General features: G+C 47.9%; 2 protein-coding genes across 3 annotated transcripts in view; both read left to right on the top strand.

Moving 5' to 3' along the window:
- The window catches only part of LOC310702297 (uncharacterized protein), a 636,573-nt gene that overhangs the window by 428,123 nt on the left and 188,799 nt on the right, over positions 1-19,651 (top strand). The gene's annotated exons all lie outside the window — the stretch shown is intronic.
- The window catches only part of LOC310702288 (uncharacterized protein), a 165,169-nt gene that overhangs the window by 43,986 nt on the left and 101,532 nt on the right, over positions 1-19,651 (top strand). The gene's annotated exons all lie outside the window — the stretch shown is intronic.

Genomic DNA, 19,651 nt, shown 5'->3' on the forward strand with positions numbered 1-19,651 from the left:
AAGTAAAAAAAGAGAAGACAAAAATACAAAAAAGAAAAATTACAGAGTAAAAAAGAAAAGACAAAAATACAAAAAAGAAAAATGCAAAGTAAAAATAGTTAAAAAAACCAATTCTGTCATAACATATTTTTCATTTGCTTATTTCCCGGACCTCCTCACGCCTTCCTTCCATGCATTCCACTTCAAATTATTATTTCAGCAAATCCCTCCCCTCTTTATTCATCTTAATCTTTAATTTTTAAATATTATAAGAATATATTTTTTTTACCTATTAATAGCCATTTTCTCATATTCCCTTATAGCATTACAGCTAAAGACCACTTAGTATCTATGATGGGATGATGAGCTGCTTGTGCGTAAAATCCAAATCCCTCAGAGTTTGCTCAAGTCCGCAAACCTCTGTCTGTAAAGGAGCCCCTTAAACATGGCTCCATCAGTCGCTGGCAGATTCCAAAAGTGGTTGCTTTCGAAATCTCTTCCAACATAAAAGCTCCTTAACGGAAACACGTCTTCTGGACTCTCTGCGTGACAGTTTCCGGCGAGGAGTGGGTGTCCCTACAGGAGGTCCTGAAACCTCCCCACTACCCTCGCTGGAAGTCTCCCTGAGCCATCCCTCCTGCTTACTTTCCCTCGGATCACCTCGTCTCCCCCTGCTGGTTCCCTCCTCCGCTGCTGAGTCTCTCCCAACCTGTGTGAGCCCTTCCACCTCCCGTCCTTCCGATGGCAGTTCCCTGACATCCACCTCCCCTCCAGGGCCCCCTTCACCCCCTCCCGCCCCCTCCTCTATGGGCGGTGAGGAGGCAAAACCCCGGAAAGAGCTTCCTTCATCTTCCGACGTCTCGAACATTTCTCTCCACCTGTTGCGGTTTCTGGTCCCTAAGTACTCCTCCTCCTCCGAGTCGATTTCCCCTTCCCCCTCCGAGTCCGAAAATCCTTCCAACTCCTCCTCCTCGTCGGTGGTGCCAAAGTATTCCCTCCGGAACCGAGCCACTGGCTGAGGTTTCCCTGGGAACCTTTGATGGAAAGTTTCTACCAAGACTTCGTCATTGATATCCTCGGCCATTACCCAAGTGTTTTCTGACTCCGGTTCCCCTTCCCACGCTACCAAATACTCCACCTGATCCCCCTTCCACCTGGAGTCGAGGATTTCGGCCACATGGCTACTGCATTCCCTTTCTTCTATGACCGGTCCCCGTGTGGACCTCCCTTCTCTTCCCCCCTCATACGGTGACAGTAACGACCTGTGAAATACTGGGTGCAGTTTCATGTGGTTGGGTAACCGGAGTCTGAAAGCCACTGGGTTGACCTGTTGAATGACCTCAAAGGGACCCAATCTCCTGGGTCTTAATTTCTTACAACCTCCTTTGAACGGCAACCCTTGGGTTGACAGCCACACCTGATTCCCCACCCTTATGGTTTCACCTTCCCTTCTGTTTTTGTCTGCCTGCCTCTTATATTCTTCCTTGGCCCTTTCTAAGTTGAGTTGGAGCTGACGATGGATCGCTTCCATTTCTTCTACAAACTGTTCGGCTGCTGGGACGCTCCATCTCTCCCCTCCGCCCCCGGGAAACGCCCTGGGATGACACCCATAATTAGCCAAAAAGGGGCTCATCCAGGTGGACACATTCTCCACATTGTTGTAGGCAAATTCCGCCAGCGCCAACTTCTCTACCCAATCATTCTCTCTCTCATTGACATAACACCTCAGGTATTGCTGGAGGATACCGTTTGCTCTTTCCGCCTGCCCATTGGTTTCAGGGTGCCGGGCAGTCGAAAAATTGACCTCTACGTGCAGCAAGCTCATGAGTTTCCTCCAGAACCTGGACGTAAATTGTTTCCCTCTGTCTGAGACCACCCTCAAGGGGGCGTCATGCAACCTGAAAATGTGTTCTACAAACAATTTCGCTGTCTCTTCCGCCGTGACTGCATGCGAGCAGGCTACAAAGTGGCACATCTTTCTTAATAAATCTACTACGACCATGATGGCTGTTTTCCCCTTGGACTTCGGCAGATCAGTCATAAAATCTATCGACACTGCCTCCCATGGTCGTTCTGGTGTGGGTAACGGTTCTAATAACCCCGCCGGCGCCCGCCTCTCCCCTTTGGCTCGCCTGCATTGGTCACACCCTCTTACATATTCCCGTACATCTTCCCTCACCTTGGGCCACCAAAATTCCCTGGTGACCAACCACATGGTCTTGTGTTGCCCAAAATGCCCCGCTGTGGGGATGTCGTGCAACTGCTTGAGTACCCTCCCCCTCAATTCTCCTTCGGGTATATACAGTGCCCCTTTGTAATACAATGCCCCGTTTCTTTCCTCGAAACCTCCGGGTTTCTCTCCCTCCCTCCTAAGACCTCTGAGCTTATCCTGGGCGTTTTCATCATTCTCAGTTTCCTCTACCAGTTCTCTTTGCCCCACCAACGCCGCCCCACACACCCAGCGGTCCTCTGGGATGACATGTCTCTCTTCGGGTACTCCCTCCCCTTCCCAATATTCAGGTTTGCGTGAGAGAGCGTCCGCCCTAACGTTCTCTGGACCTGGCACGTAACAAATTTCAAAATGGAATTTGGAGAACTCCTGGGCCCATCTCACTTGCCATTGGTTGAGCACTCGTGCCGTTCTCCAATACTCTAGGTTCTTGTGGTCAGTGCACACTTGCACCTTATATTGTGCGCCAATTAATAGGTGCCTCCATCTTTTAAACGCCTCGTGAATGGCGAGTAGTTCTCGGTCGTACACCGTGTAGTTCCTCTCAGATTTGTTCAGCTTTCGCGAGAAGAAGGCGCACGGTCTCCATTCCGACTTCTCCTTCCCCGGCTGCAGAAGCACCGCCCCTACCGCCCTGTCTGATGCGTCAGTTTCCACGTGCATCGGTTTTTGTAAATCCACATGCAGAAGTTGTTCTTCTGAGGCGAATGCCTTTTTCAGTTCCTCAAAAGCCCGCTCCGCCTCCGCCGTCCAAACGAATTTTTTCTTGCTGCTGAGACAGTCCGTAATGGGAGCCGTCAAGTGTGCAAAATTTCTGATGAACTTCCGATAGAAGTTTCCAAATCCTAGAAATCTTTGCACATCCTTCTTCGTTTTCGGTGTTTTCCATTCCAGTACCGCTTGGACCTTGCCAGGATCCATAGCCAGTCCCTTGTCCGACAAGCGGTACCCCAGAAATTCCACCTCCTTGGTATGAAACTGACACTTCTCTAGCTTCACCCACAGCTGATTAGCTTGCAGCCGGCCCAGCACTTCCCTGACGTCCTTCACATGCTGCTCCTCATTCTCTGAATATACTAACACGTCATCCAAAAAGGCCACACAATTCTTGTAAAGCAAAGGACCCAGGACGTGATTCATAAACGATTGAAAGCACGCTGAGCCTGACTGTAGACCGAAGGGCATAACGAGATATTCAAATGCCCCTAAAGGGGTGAACATGGTGGTTTTCTATTCATCCCCCTTCCTTATTCGTATCAGGTTGTACGCTCCCCTCAGGTCCAGTTTGGTGAAAATCTTTCCCTTCCTGACACTTGTCAGAATGTCATCAATTCTGGGCATAGGGAAAGTCATTGGTTCTGACACTGCATTCAAGGCCCCGAAGTCTACGACCAGTCTCGGTTTGTCCGTGTGTTTTTTGTCCACAAAAAACACTGGGCTGCCACCCACCGCTCTGGACTCTCTGATGAACCCTCTCTTCAGGTTCTTGTCAATGAACTCCCTTAACTCCTGCATCTCTCTGTCTGACATGGCGTACAGCTTGCCTACAGGGAGCTGCGCCCCAGGGAGTAAATTGAGTTGACAGTCAAAGGGTCTATGCGGGGGTAGTTTGTCTGCTTCCCTTTCGCTGAAGACGTTGCTCAGATCGGCGTATTGTCGGGGCACCTTCCCCTTCTCCGTTACTTGCGTCCCTGCTAGAGTGGCTTTGGCTCCTCTTTGCGCCTCCCCTTCCTTGCAGTGTTCAAGACAATGTGCCGACCCAAAGGAGACCACTCTCTGATGCCAGCCCACTAGCGGATCGTGTAATGCTAGCCAGCTCATCCCCAAAACAATGGGAGCTCCTCCCAATGTAGCCACATTAAACGCTATCAGCTCAGTGTGTCTTGCTACCCTCATTATCATTGGGACGGTCTGCTGGCTGACTTCTCCCCCCAGCAGCTCCCTTCCATCGATCGTCGTCACCTGCAAGGGGTTACTTAAAGGGATAGTCTGTATCTGGTGTTCAGCAGCAAACTCTTTGCTCATGAAATTACAGGAGCTGCCTGAGTCCAATAGTGCCTTTATTCTTAGTGGGTGTCCGTTTGGCAACTCTAGCAACACCTCTATCACTAGGGCGGGTCTGGGAGGTTCAGGCGTGGGCACTTTCACTGCTCTTTGGCCTGGCTGCTGTGCCCCGACGGTGGCAGCCAGGCGTTGGCTTTTACTTGCTCAGGGACCTTTTCCCCTTCCTCCCCAACAGCTCCCACCATTCCTTGCCATTCCTTTCTTTGGGGGCAAACTCTGGCAAAGTGGCCTGGCTGTTGGCAGAGATAACATTTCTTGGCGCCCTTTCCCTCCTTCTTCCGCTCCTCACTGGGCTTTGAAACTGCGCGCGCGCGCGCTGTTCCAATTTCCATCGGCTCTACTGGCGGGAACGGTGGCTCTGGAATCTCTGGAATGCAAACCTCCCTCCAACGTTCCCCCTTCCCTTCCCGCCTCTCCAAGGCTCTCGCCTCTTGGCGCGCTCCTATGGTCAGTGCTGCTTTGGTCAGCTGGTCCATCGACTCCGCCCTGGGCGCCTGGGAAAGTTCATCCTTCACCGCCGAAGAAAGCCCTTCTTCAAAGAGCATTTGAATGGGTTCCGCCGATAGGTCCCACCCCAATTTGTGGATCAACATGGTAAACTCAGTCCAGTACTCACGAACAGATCGGCTCCCCTGTTTGCACGCCATTAACTGTCTGCGTACTACTCCCTCCTCAATATCGCTGGAAAACATCATGTCCATGGCACGAAAGAACTTCATCGTGTCCTTAAGGATGTCATTGTTCGTTGCCATCAGGGGCCTCACCCAGTCTTTCGCCCCCTTTTCGAGGTGCCCAATCACGAAAGCCACCCGCGATTCCTCGTCGGGAAAGTCATCAAACTGCAGATTAAGTGCATATTGCATCTCTGTCCTAAAGGCATGATAGTCCTTGGGCTCCCCCCCAAACTTCTGCACCAATCCGGGCACCTTTCTGGCAAGCGGGGTGGTTTTCCCCTTCTCCGCATCTTGAGCCCTCCTCTCCTCGAGCCTCGCCGTCTGCAGCGCTAGCTGGACCTCCAACACCCGGTACCTTTCTTCCAGGCTTGGAACCGCTCCAGCTCCTGCTTCTCCGGTTCCGGCTGGGTTGCTCATGATGCCTTTTCCTGCACAAGCTGCTCACGGAGACTGTCGGAATGCTGTGATGGGATGATGAGCTGCTTGTGCGTAAAATCCAAATCCCTCAGAGTTTGCTCAAGTCCGCAAACCTCTATCTGTAACGGAGCCCCTTAAACATGGCTCCGTCAGTCGCTGGCAGATTCCGAAAGTGGTTGCTTTCGAAATCTCTTCCAACATAAAAGCTCCTTAACGGACACACGTCTTCTGGACTCTCTGCGTGACAGTTTCCGGCGAGGGGTGGGTGTCCCTACAGGAGGTCCTGAAACCTCCCCACTGTTCTCGCTGGAACTCTCCCTGAGCCATCCCTCCTGCTCACTTTCCCTCGGATCACCTCGTCTCCCCCTGCTGGTTCCCTCCTCCGCTGCTGAGTCTCTCCCAACCTGTGTGAGCCCTTCCACCTCCCGTCCTTCCAATGGCAGTTCCCTGACAGTATCAATCCAACATCATTCTAACATTCATTAATTTTACAGTATTTCCATAAATAGTCTTTAAACTTTTTCCAATCTTCTTCCACTGACTCTTCTCCCTGGTCTCGGACTCTGCCAGTCATCCCCGCCAGTTCCACATAGTCCATCACCTCCATCTGCCACTCTTCCAAGGCGGGTAGATCTTGTGTCCTCCAGTACTCCGCGATGAGAACTCTTGCTGCTGCTGTGGCATACATAAAGAAAGTTCTGTCCTTCTTTGGCACCAATTGGCCAACCATGCCCAGGAGAAAGGCCTCTGGTTTCTTCAGGAAGGTATATTTAAATACCTTTTTCAATTCATTATATATCATCTCCCAGAAAGCCTTAATCCTAGGGCACGTCCACCAAAGGTGAAAGAATGTACCTTCCGTTTCTTTACATTTCCAACACTTATCATCGGGCAAATGACAGATTTTTGCAAGCTTGACTGGTGTCATGTACCACCTGTATATCATTTTCATAATATTCTCTCTTAGGGCATTACATGCCGTAAACTTCATACCTGTGGTCCACAACTGTTCCCAGTCAGCAAACATAATGTTATGTCCAACATCTTGTGCCCATTTAATCATAGCAGATTTGACCGTTCCATCCTGAGTATTCCACCCCAACAGCAAGCCATACATCCTTGACAAAGTCTTCGTTTTAGGTTCTAACAGTTCTGTTTCTAATTTTGATTTTTCCACCTGGAAACCAATTTTCTTATCCAAGTTATATGCCTCCATTATCTGATAATAGTGAAGCCAGTCTTGCACTTTATCTTTTAATTTCTCAAAGCTCTGCAATTTCAATTTATCTCCTTCTTGTTCCAAAATTTCCCAATATTTTGGCCATTTGACCTCCATGTTAAGTTTTTTCTGAGCCTTCGTCTCCATTGGTGATAGCCACCTTGGGGTTTTATTTTCAAGTAAGTCTTTATATCTTATCCAAACATTAAACAATGCTCTTCTGACAATATGGTTTTCAAATGCTTCGTGTGCCTTAACCCCGTCACAACACAAATATGCATGCCACCCAAAAACATTGTTGAAAGCTTCTAAATCCAAAATGTCTGTGTTCTCAAGAAGCAGCCACTCCCCCAGCCAGCAAAATGCTGCTGATTCATAGTAAAGTTTAAGGTCTGGCAGGGCAAATCCACCTCTGTTCTTTGCATCAGTTAATATTTTAAATTTTATTCTGGGCTTCTTGCCCTGCCAGACAAATCTAGAAATGTCTCTCTGCCACTTCCCGAAACAGTCCATTTTGTCCAAAATCTGCAATGATTGAAACAAAAACAACATTCTTGGCAATACATTCATCTTTATAACAGCAATTCGACCTAACAAGGAAAGCTTCAAATTTGACCACATCTCTAAGTCCTTTTTCACTTCTGACCAACATTTTTCATAGTTATCTTTAAATAAATTTAAATTCTTAGCAGTCACATTAACCCCTAGGTATTTAATTTAACACCGATCGAGAGAGAGAGGTTTCGGAGGGATACATGTGTCTTAATTTTAACTAAACAAAGGAAAGCTGGAAGACAGCCCAGAGTCCTGGAAGGTAAGACGGTGGAATGAAATAGGGCCTTCTGAGGAGGGACTGCACCGAAAACAATTGAGGGACAACAAGAAGAGAACAAAATTTTCATCTTGCATGTTAATTTACATGTAGATCTGTTAAATATGATGAAAGTTGCATACCAGTGGCTGTCAAGATAAGATAAAGGATTAAGATCGGGATGATATTGGGAATAAATAAAAGAGAGAAAAGTAGGAACAAGAACAAACAAACAAAAAAAACCTCATCAATCTTTGACTTTTGTCTTTTTTTTTTATAAGATTTTTATTGGTTTTACATAAGTTTTTATAACAAACAAACAAACATACACAAAACAGACAAACAAACAAATATAATTTCTTAATGTTCTTTCATAAACTTCTTTTCCTCAGACTCCCCCATACCTCCCCTTTCTGCATCCTCATGTCCAAATCTTATAGCAACTTATAAATGTTTTTTCCTGTCCTAATTCATCATAGTCATTTCATAATCTAATCTTGTATTACTGCAACCCTTTCTCTCCATAAGATCTCGACATTCTAAGCTTCATCAAGTTTATAATAGTCCTTAAGATAAGTCTTAAATTTCTTCCAGTCTTCTTCCGCAGTCTCCTTTCCCTGGTCACGAATTCTGCTCGTCATTTCCGCCAATGTCATGTAGTCAATCACTTTCATCTGCCATTCTTCCAAGGTGGGTAGATCTTGTGTCTTCCAATACTTTGCGATCAATATTCTTGCTGCTGTTATTGCATACATGAAAAAAGTTCTATCCTTTTTTGGCACCAATTGGCCGACGATGCCCAAGAGGAAGGCCTCTGGTTTCTTTAAGAAGGTATATTTAAATACCTTTTTCATTTCATTATATATCATCTCCCAGAAAGCCTTAATCTTCGGGCATGTCCACCAAAGATGATAAAAGGTACCTTCAGTTTCCTTACATTTCCAACATTTGTTATCAGGCAAATGGTAAATTTTTGCTAGCTTAACTGGGGTCATGTACCACCTATAGACCATTTTCATCAGATTTTCCTTTAGAGCACTACATGCCGTAAATTTAATACCGGTATTCCACAACCTTTCCCAGTCAGCAGACATAATATTATGACCAATGTCCTGCGCCCACTTAATCATGGTTGATTTAACTATTTCGTCTTGTGTATTCCATTTCAGCAGCAAGTTATACATTCTTGACAGATTCTTAATATTGGGTTCTAACAATTCTGTCTCAAGTTTTGATTTTTCCACCTGGAAGCCAATTTTCCTGTCTTGTTTAAAAACCTCCATTATTTGATAATAGTGGAGCCAGTCTTGTACTTTGGGTTTTAGTTTTTCATGGCTCCTCAATTTCAATTTCTCTCCATCTTGTTCTAAAATCTCACAATACTTTGGCCATCCGACCTCCATATTGAGTTTCTTGTGGGCCTTGGCCTCTAAGGGTGATAACCATCTAGGGGTTTTGTTTTCCAGCAGATCTTTATATCTCATCCAAACGTTAAACAGCGCTTTCCTTACAATGTGATTTTTAAAGGCACTATGCACTTTAATTTTGTCATACCATAGATATGCATGCCAACCAAATGCATTATTAAAACCTTCTAAATCCAAGATATCTGTATTCTCGAGGAGCATCCACTCTTTCAGCCAGCAGAATGCTGCTGCTTCATAGTACAATTTTAAGTCCGGCAGGGCAAATCCCCCTCTTTCTTTTGCATCTGTTAATATTTTATATTTTATTCTGGGCTTTTTACCCTGCCAGACAAATTTCGCAATATCTTTCTGCCACCTCTTGAAACAGTCCATCTTGTCAATAATCTGTAAAGTTTGAAATAAAAATAACATTCTAGGCAGTACATTCATCTTAATCACTGCAATTCGGCCTAACATTGACAATCTCAAATTTGACCATATTTCTAGATCTTTTTTGATTTCTGACCAGCATTTTTCATAATTATCCTTATACAAATTCAGATTTTTAGATGTTAAGTTAACCCCTAGATATTTCACCTTCTTAACCACCATCAGACCTGTCTCTTCTTGAAACTTATTCTTCTCCATATCTGTTAAGTTTTTCCCTAAGACTTTAGTTTTTTGTTTATTCAATTTAAATCCAGCTACCTGTCCAAATTGTTGGATTATTTCCAACACTCTTTTTGTACTAGTGTTTGGCTCTTGCAAAGTCAATACAAGGTCATCTGCGAACGCTCTTAATTTATAATGTTTAGTTCCGACCTCTACACCTTTGATTTGCTGGTCCTCTCTAATCATGTTCAGCAGCACCTCCAGGACCGAAATAAAAAGCAATGGGGAAATTGGGCACCCCTGTCGTGTTCCTTTTTCTATCTTAAGCTCCTCAGTTATTACATTATTTACAATCAACTTGGCTTTTTGTTCAGAATATATTGCACCCACACCATTCTCAAATCCTTGTCCTACCCCCATCCCATGAAGATTCTTTTTCATAAAACTCCACGAAATATTGTCAAAGGCTTTCTCCGCGTCCACAAATATTAGAACTGCTTTGGTATTTATATTCACCTCTAACTTTTCCAAAATGTCTGGAGAAACCCAGGAGAAATTAGAACCGATTGCCAGGAAGGTCCATGACCACGACGCAACTCTGGCATTGTGGGAACTACAAAGGAAAGAAAGGAATTTGAAATTACGATCAATTCCAGAGGACGAAGGAGACAATCTTACGGACTTTTTAACGAAAGAGTTTGCTGATGCCTGGGAAGATCTAGAGGAAGACGAATTTAAAATCATAACAGCATTTAGACTGGGCAGAAGACAGAATAGAAAGGCACCAAGAGACTGCTTGATTACCCTGAGATCGAAGGAGGAAAGAGACAAAATTCTAAGACTACATTTTGAAAAGGCCCTACAAATTGGGAACTCACCGATACAGATCTTTAAAGATATTCCTAAACACATCCTGGACTTGAGAGCTTCTTATAAGGATTTGGTCTACCTGTTGAGGAAGAATACCATCCTCTTCAGGTGGGAATTTCCACAGGGACTGTCTTTCGACTACAGGGGCAAGAAGGTGAAAATAAAGACGATACAGGACAAAGACAGGTTCCTGCAAAGAAATCAAGAAGATTTGCAGAAAGGAACTGTAGACCCAATTGCTGAGCAAAAGAGTGTAATAGACATCTTGAACCTCTCGTTTGGACAGAACCTTCCACCACCAACAGAGGAGGAACAACAATTGGGAGCTGTTGGAGGAATACCAGAAAAATAACAAGATGGCCCTGCAATTCCTTAGCTGGAATTGTAATGGGATGAATATGCCTTTGAAGAGACGACAAGTATTCCATATTTTGTACAGAGAAAAACTGGACTTGATTTGTTTACAGGAAACTCATATAACTAGAGCCCATAGGAGATTGCTTATGAACAAAAAATTGGGACAAGAATTTATTTCGTCGGACAAAGTAAAAAAAAGAGGAGTTGTGATTTATGCAAAAGAGAAATGGGCTCCAAAAATGATGTTTAAAGATGAACAAGGAAGATATTTAGCGGTGGAGATACAGGTACAAGGAGAAAAATTCTTGATAATAGGGATCTACGCACCAAATGAGGGTAAAGCAGAATTCTTCAAAAAACTTCATGAAACTCTGATGGACTACATGGAATATAATATGATAATCATGGGAGATATGAATGGCGTGGTCTCCACAAACATGGACAAGACACAAAGACTGACACTTACTAAAGAAGGGAGACTCCCGAAGACTTTCTTCGAAATGACTGAAAATATGGACTTAATAGACATTTGGAGAACAAGGAACCCTCTTGAAAGAGAGGGAACCTTTTTCTCCCAAGCAAAGATGACCTGGACCAGAATTGACCAAATATGGGTGACTAGTGGAATGGCTCCGAAGATCAAGAAGGTAGAAATCTGCCCGAAAACCTGTTCCGACCATAACGCCGTGAAGATGGAAATGAAAGTTACAACAACTGGTCAGTTTAGATGGAGAATGAATGACACCCTGTTTCGAGATAGAGAGTTCCACCTGAAGGCCCAAAAAACTTTAAAGGACTATTTTGAAATCAACCTAAAGGGCGATGTGGAAAAAAGAGTGATCTGGGATGCAAGTAAAGCTGTGATGCGAGGGTTTTTGATTCAACAAAATTCAATAAAGAAGAGAAAGCAGAATGAGAAAAAGGGAAAAATTTTGGAAAAGATAAAAGAAGGAGAGAAAAAATTAAGATCAAAACCAAAATCCCAGGAGATTTTGAGGGAGATTAAGCTTTATCAAACACAATATATGGAATTGATGAACCAAGAGATAGAATGGAAAATAAAGCAAATGAAACAAAAGACATTTGAATCGGCAGATAAGTGTGGTAAACTTTTGGCATGGCAACTTAAGAAAAGACAGAAATTAAATACAGTTACAAGTCTAGAAGTGGATGGAAAGATTATATCTAAATCCAATGAGATAAGAAATTGTTTTGTGAGCTATTTCAAAAAACTTTATTCCCAAGGATTACAAAATGAAGAGGATATAGATAAATTCCTTAATAAATTTGGATTACAAAAAATCTCTCAGCAAAGCAGGGTGGATCTAAACCAGAGAGTAACAGAACAAGAGATAGAGGGTGCCATTCAGGACATGCAACTGGGCAAATCTCCAGGACCAGACGGACTGACCTCCAGATATTATAAGTCTTTAAAGGAATGGTTGATACAACCGTTAAAGGACGTCTGTAATGAGATCTTAGAGGGAAAGAAGGCACCCGAATCGTGGAAAGAAGCATATATTTCACTCATACCAAAGACAGAGACTGAAAAGACTCAACTGAAGAACTACCGCCCAATTTCGTTACTCAATGTGGATTACAAAATTTTTGCAGACATTTTAGCAAAAAGATTTAAAAGAGTATTGATGGAGAAGATTCACAGAAACCAAGCAGGCTTTCTCCCAAAGAGACACCTCTCAGACAATGTTAGGAATATAATAGACATTTTGGAAAATCTTTGACTTTTGTCTTCTGGGTTTCTCAGTTGTTATTCTGTCTCTCACAGCTACAATAAACCTACCATTAATATTGTGGACTAAGCATTTCTTCGTCAGAGGGCAAAAAAGCAAATTTAGCAGGGGATCAAATACTTTCTCCCCTCACTCTAGATGTTTACACTCACACACACGCCTGGCTCTGGTTTGGAGGAGGCGTGAGAGACGGAGGCGCTTTACTTCTAGAATGGCATTTCCACGGCACCTCCTTTCCTCCCAGGAGCTCCTCCTTCCACAACCCTGCCAGGCTGGCCGCTTGCCTTTCAGCCCCTTTCCAGCACTGCGTTGTTTAGTGTGGCAGCACCTGCCCTTTGGAACTCCCCGCCTCTTGCACTAAACCACGTGCCTTTGCTAGACACTTTTCTGGCACCTGCTAAAAGCCTTAGGAATCTGAAGTAATTTTAATCTCTTAATCTTTTAGCTTTTCTGTGTTTTAAAGTAGGGTTGTTAATTCTTATTGATTTTACTGCTGTGGTGTTGTTGTTTTTTGTATTGGTAAACAACTTTGCAGGTTGTTTAAAATAAATTTTATGAAATAAATAAATAATAAATATAAATAAAATAACACAAGCCAAAACACAATGCATCCTGTAGATTTAAGTAACTGTCCACAGTGGCCTACTTGTTATTGGAGGCCCAGAATCCACAATCCTTTGTAAGAAAATATGAAATAAAGTCAAAACATTTTTGTAGGCAAAAAAGAAGAAGTCACTATTGGGGAGGTGACAAAAACTTTTCCACACCAGGTACCCCCTGACCTTGTTATGCCACTACGTGGGGTGCAGGGAGGGGGCATGGGGGTCCCTGTTCAGATCATGCCTGGTGGGGGGAGACCCCCAAGTCAGGGAGCAGAGGGTCCTCCCTTGTCCTCTCTGCAGCTCTGCTCTTCCTTGGGATCCAGATGCTGCCTTCCTTTTTGGGGGGAGGGGGCTTTGAGTCAAGAAAATAAACCCCCTTCAGAGGGAGGGAAAAGTCACCTATGTTAACAGAGGATGTAGACAGATGAGAAGGTTTGAGATATACAGACTCAGCCTACATATTTGTATCATTTATTATCCCTATGTTCCCTGTTTTATAAAGCTAATAAAAGTTATACAAAAAGAAGAGGAAAAGGCAACACACGGAGGCCCCAACACACTGCACAGCAGGATCAGGTTCCTTTAAGGAGTCCAGTGCTGCGCGATGGATCAGTGAGTTGTCAGACATTGGTAGGGCATTCAGATCACAGAACTGGTTTTAGACCTTTTGAGCTGCCAATACATCGCGGTGGCCGGGGAGCTGTGACCTATTCCTGGCTCAAATTGCCTGCAGATGACAAAGGCGCAGGCAGGCAGGTGGGGGAGCCCAAAAAGGTGCTCCCCTTCTCCATCTCCATCCGCCTGCCTGCCTCCCCCCACCCCCTAGCTGAACAAGCCCCAATTCCTCTCCGGCACCATCCCTCCATGTCCCCATCTCCCCTCCCCTGGAACTTACCATGTCTCTCGGAGGTCCCTGGGAGGGAACGCTCAGAGGTTGAGAGGAGGGATGCAGGAGACAGCTGGACCAGGTCAACCATCCATCTTCCCCCTTCCATCTTCGCTAGGTTTGCAGGATCCGTGTCTTTCATCCTTCCTGAGGAGTCGAGGAGCCAAAAGAAGCTGCAGGGTCCTGGGAGAGAGGAAGAAGCAAAGGGAGCCTCAGAGAAACTCCTGCCCTAGATATTCTCCTGCCCCTAACAGAAGCCCCATTTCTAAACTTCTCCAGTGGTTCCAATTTCACCTGTTTACTCCTCACCCCACTTCGTAAGGCTGGCAGGGTCTGCATAGTAGTGACCTGAGAGTACATCCCCTTGAACTCAGTGGGGCTTATGGACACAACTTGGTGTCAAAACCAGTCACCTTCCTGTCCCTAAGCCTGAAAACTGCAACCCCAGACCATGGGCAGGAAATAGATGAGTAGCCATTACCTGTAGGTTCCCCCATGCTAGGTGCTTTGTATAGAGAGCCCTGCTGACGCTCTTTGAGCTCCCTCATCGCAAGCCAGGCAGGTGTTGTGGCCATATTTGCCTCTGTCGGGTTGCATGGGGACCAAATCTGTATGTGGAAGCAGAGGAGGAGCTGGCGATGCCACATTTTTGAAACGCAGCCCTCCCCCTTCGATATTCCCTGTGCTAATACACCATCTTTGCAAGTCTCCAGTCTCAAAATGTGGCCCCTACCAGGGCATGGAAGTATAGATCCTGCACATGTCCTAAATCTGTTGTGTTCTTAAGAACACCAGGCATGTAGACCCTGTAAAAACTCCAGAGGGGAGCTTTACGCTTGTGACAAGATTCCCAAAGTCTTAGGGTACCTTGATAGAACTAGCCTCTTTTGAGATTGCACCAATTTCCATTTCTTGCTTATCAAAACCTAAAGACCCTCTGTTAGATTTCCCCCCAGAAGGTTTTACAAGGATTTGACAGGATGATAAGAATTTTATTACAGTCAGAAAAATGTTTTCCACATCCTCTGTTAGTAGCACAAGCCACCCGCTGACGGATAATCCCTCCTCATTTGTCCCAGAATATTGGGAGGAGTCTTCTATCCTTGCTTTAGTATTTCCTGAGGATACACCTGAAATTTGCTTTCACATTAGTTCGCCTACTTGCTTAGCCTGAATAGGGGAGAGACATGTGTTGTTGCATCTGGGACAGAGGAAGTGGTCCGGTTGTGAAGATGCAGACGGGCTTTTCTTCTCCCTGTGCTCCCCCCACGTGGGAATGTTCCCTTCTGGCTGCAGCCTCAGTTCACAAAAGTGACTTATGCCTCCCTCTGAAGGGGGTTTCTTTGCCTGCCCACTTTTCCTTGACCCAAAGCTCCCTCCCTAAAGAGGAAGCAGCGCCTGGATCCCAAAGGAAGAACAGAGCTGCAGACCTCCTGCAAACTCGCCCCCTCCCTGGCCTGGCAGGGAGAACAAAGGAGGACCCTCTGCTCCCTGACTTGGGGGTCTCCCCCCCCCAGGCATGATCTGAACTGGGACCCCCATGCCCCCTCCCTGGGACCCCCTTCTCCCCATTGCACCCTCAGGGGGAGGAGAGAGGAGACTCACCCGAGTCCAGGAGGGGCTTTTGCAAAGGAGAGAGAAGAAAGCAGGGAGGGAGGGGGAGGGGGGAATTTATCCATGGAGGACCATCACTCCCTGTCCTCTCTAGGAATCCAGCTCTGCTCCTTTTAACCCTTTGCAAGCCGAGGGCACCCCTCCCTCTCCATTCCTGCACTTTCCCGCTTCTGCCCCTGCACTTAGGGGCTCCCCTTCCTCCCCCCCCCCATCTGTGCCAAGGACTCTGCCCCAAGGAGCCCACAGCTTATCCAGACTAACCGCAAGGGAGACGGGGGTTCCCCATATACTATTCTGCCACATACCCTTGGATCCACACTTTAAAGCAGCTACATATTGTTAAACTTTAGGAATTCACAAGAAGTCACATCGTTGTTTCAATCTTCTCAGTTCCAATGGCATTTCGGACCCAGGGAAGTGAGGCATAATGGGAGGGGTGAGTGAGCCCACCATAATCCAGAGATGTACAGGGTGAGATCCTGCCCCAAGAGTGGCAAACAGATAACCATCTCAATCATAATGCCCACCAACCCCATAGTGGGATGAAGCCCAGACAAGACCAAGGGGTGTTGTCAGAGCTGCTTCCAGGTCCCAGCTCACAGAGGACCAACGCTAGCCGGCATTAATGTACAAAAGTCTTTATTGAAGTAGTTTCCATTTCCAAGCCGCAGCGCACAGCTCTACGTATTAGAAGCTAGACCGGCAAAGCTCCGTCTGAGTCTCCGCCCCCTGTACACCAACTTAATACTCTAACCTTACTCCACCTCTTCCGTCTCTCCTTCCTCCTCTGGGTCTCTCTGCCCCCCGTGGTAACATCCTTTCTGGACTCTTCTGATGCCGACCCCCCGGACTCTTCTCCCTCCTTTCGGCAGGCTTTAGGACCTGGCTCCCTATCCGGGCTACTTACTGTGCCGCCTTCCTGTGCATTTGAACTTGGCGCGCGCGCGCAGCCTTCAACCTTCCTCTTGACCGTTTCCTCGCTCCCCGATGGAGGTGTGGCCAATCCTGACTCATATCCTCCCGCTGGCGGCGAGCCGCCTGATCCCGATACCTGGGACTCCTCCCCCCTTCTGCGCTCTGGTGGGGAAGCTGGCCCTGATTTCCAACTGCTGCTCTCTGAGTCCCCTCTGGCCCCTTCTTCCTGGGGTGTCCCCCTGGGCAACCCCTTGCTCTGACCATGGGCGCCCCTTCCTGTGAATCTTCCGATTCGCTGGAAAGACTCAGAGACCTCGGGCCGCTGTCATCGCTAACATTTCCTTCGGATTCCTCCTTCTCGCTCTCTATTTCCTCCCTTTCCTGTGCCTCTGCTCCTGAACCCCTGACATCCATCCCCCCCTCGAAGCCCCCCTTCCCCCCTCCCCTCCTTCAGGTGCGGGTACTGGGTGCTCCGTTGTTATGGGGGTGAGTCCCGGATACAGTTCGTTCCCCGTGGCGTACATCCAGCCGGATAAGTCCGGCTCTTCCTCCGTGCACTCGCCGACGTCGATCTCCTCTGCTTCCATCTCTTTGCCCCCGTGCTCGAACCCAAGGTCCTCCCCGAACACGTCCATGTCCGTCTCTCCCTCGGTCTCCCCTGGGGATGTCGCTCGCCCCGGACCCTCCAGCCACTTCCTGCGCCACTGCTCCTCTGGTCGATCGTCCCACCAATAAGAGCGGTCTGAGGCCGATCCCGAGGGTGACCCCTCCGGGGAACGTGTGTCCAGTGCCGGTTCCTCGTCCGAGTCAAACCCCCGGAACGTGCTGGCTGAAAGTGTGGGTGAGAAAAGCCAGTCGTCGAAATACTCGGCTGGCATGGGCCTGTGTGGGAAAAGGGCATGAAACTCGTCTTTGAGCAGAGGTTCCTCCAAAGCGTAGCCCGGCACCCAACTGTTGGCGCTGGCTGGGGTACCTTCTCTGGCAAGAAGATATTCTACTCCCTCTTCCCCCCATCTCGAGTCTAAAATCTCTGTGACCTCGTTAATGGGCTCCCCCCTTGGCGACCCCCCCTGCGTGGTCTCTTCCCTGAGTGGGTTTGGTGCCGTCCCTGGCTCCTGAAATCTGTGAGGTGCCTTGTAGGGCGTGAGCACTGATCTATGGAAGACCGGATGCATCCTGGATCCCTCCGGAAGTGTCAGCCGGAAGGCCACTGGATTGACCTGTGCCTCGACTTGGTAAGGCCCTAGCTGCTTAAGTCCTAGCTTCTTTTTCGCTAACGATCTGGCCGGCACTGCCTGGGCTGCTAACCAAACCCAGTCTCCCACCTGTATTTCTTCCCCAACCCTTCTGTGTCTGTCAGCCTGCAGTTTGTACGCGTGCTTAGCTAGTTCTAACTGCCTTCGAAGCTGTTCGTGGACCTCCTGCAACTCTGACGCGAAGGCGTCTGCTGCCTGTGGCTCCCCCTCCCCCACTCTCTCTAATCCCGGGAAGGTTCTGGGATGCCTCCCATTGTTGGCGAAGAACGGTGTCACCCCCGTGGACACGTGCTTTGTGTTGTTGTAGGCGAACTCGGCGAGCGGCAGGTAGTCCACCCACGTTGCAGGCTGCTGATTTGCGTAGCATCTCAGGTACTGCTGCATGATGGCATTGACCCGCTCCGCTTGTCCGTTGGTCTGCGGGTGTCTAGCCGAAGCCAGGTTGATCTTGACGTTCAGGAAGCCCATCAGCTTCTGCCAGAAGTTCGAGATGAACTGTCGCCCCTGGTCGGACAGTATCGACCGTGGCAGACCGTGAACCTTGAACACGTGGTCTATGAACAGTTTGGCGGTCTGTTCCGCCGTGGCCACCTTCGCACACGGAATGAAATGTGCCACTTTGGTTAACAAGTCCACCACCACTAGCACTGCTGTCTTGCCCCTCGAGCTGGGCAGATCCGTGACAAAGTCCAGGGCCACCCTCTCCCACGGTTCGAGCGGAGTTTGCAGCGGTTCTAGCAGTCCCGCCGGCGGTTTATGCACTGGCTTAGCTCTCTGGCAGGTGTCGCACCTCGAGACGTAATCCGTGACTTCCCCCCGCATCTTGGGCCACCAGAAGTCTCTGGCGACTAATTCTATCGTCTTCTCTGTGCCAAAGTGCCCGGCGGTGGGTGCGTCGTGCAACTGCTGCAGCACCTTCGCGCGGAGTTCGTCTCCCGGCATGTAGAGGGCCCCTTTGCGGATGAGCAACCCTTCGCGTATCTGGAACTCGTCGCCCTTCGCCGTGCCCCTGTGCACCTCCTCCATCTTTGCTTGTGCGAAGGAGTCTTCCTGCAGCGTGCGACGTACAGCATCCAGGTCCACGGTTGCCGAAGCGCACGCCCACGCTTCTGGTGCGAAAATGTGCTTGGCCGCCGCTGGCGTCGCCTCCTCGAGGTATTGCGGCTTCCTGGACAGTGCATCCGCCATGACGTTGTTGTCACCTGGAACGTACTCTATCCTGAAGTCGAAGTCCGCAAAGAACTCCGCCCAACGTATGTGCCTCTGGTTCAGGAACCTCGCCGTGCGCCAGTACTCCAGGTTCTTATGGTCCGTGCGGACCTGCACTGTGTGTTTGGCTCCGATCAGGAAGTGCCTCCACGCCTTGAATGCTGCATGAATGGCTAGCAACTCCCTGTCCCAGATGGTGTAGTTCTGCTCCGACTTGCTGAGCTTCCTGGAGTAGAAGGCGCACGGCCTCCAATCCCCATGCGGGTCTTGCTGCAACAGGACTGCTCCCACGGCCCTGTCTGAGGCGTCTGTTTCAACCCTCATCGGTCTGCTGGGATTTACATGCAGTAGCTGCTCTTCGGACGAGAAGAGACGCTTGAGTTTCTGAAAGGACTGCTCCGCCTGCTCCGTCCAGATGAACTTCTTCTTCTTGGAGCTGAGCGTGTCGGTAATGGCCGCCGTCTGCATAGCGAACCCCTTGATGAACTTGCGATAGAAGTTTGCAAAGCCGACAAACCGCTGGACCTCCTTCCGATTGCGCGGGCTCTTCCAGTCCAACACTGAGCGAACCTTAGCGCTGTCCATGGTGAGCCCCTTGTCTGACAATTTGTAGCCCAGGAAATCCACCTCCATCATGTCGAACTGGCACTTCTCCAGCTTGGCGTACAGTCTGTGCTCCTGTAGTCTTTGCAGAACTTCCTTGACGTCTCTCTCGTGAGCCTCCTGCGATTCTGAAAATATCAGGATGTCGTCCAGGCAGCAGACGCACTTCTTGTAAA

This window comes from Podarcis liolepis (assembly GCF_965112155.1).
Source record: "Podarcis liolepis genome assembly, chromosome: 2".
Classification (NCBI taxonomy): Eukaryota; Metazoa; Chordata; class Lepidosauria; order Squamata; family Lacertidae; genus Podarcis; species Podarcis liolepis.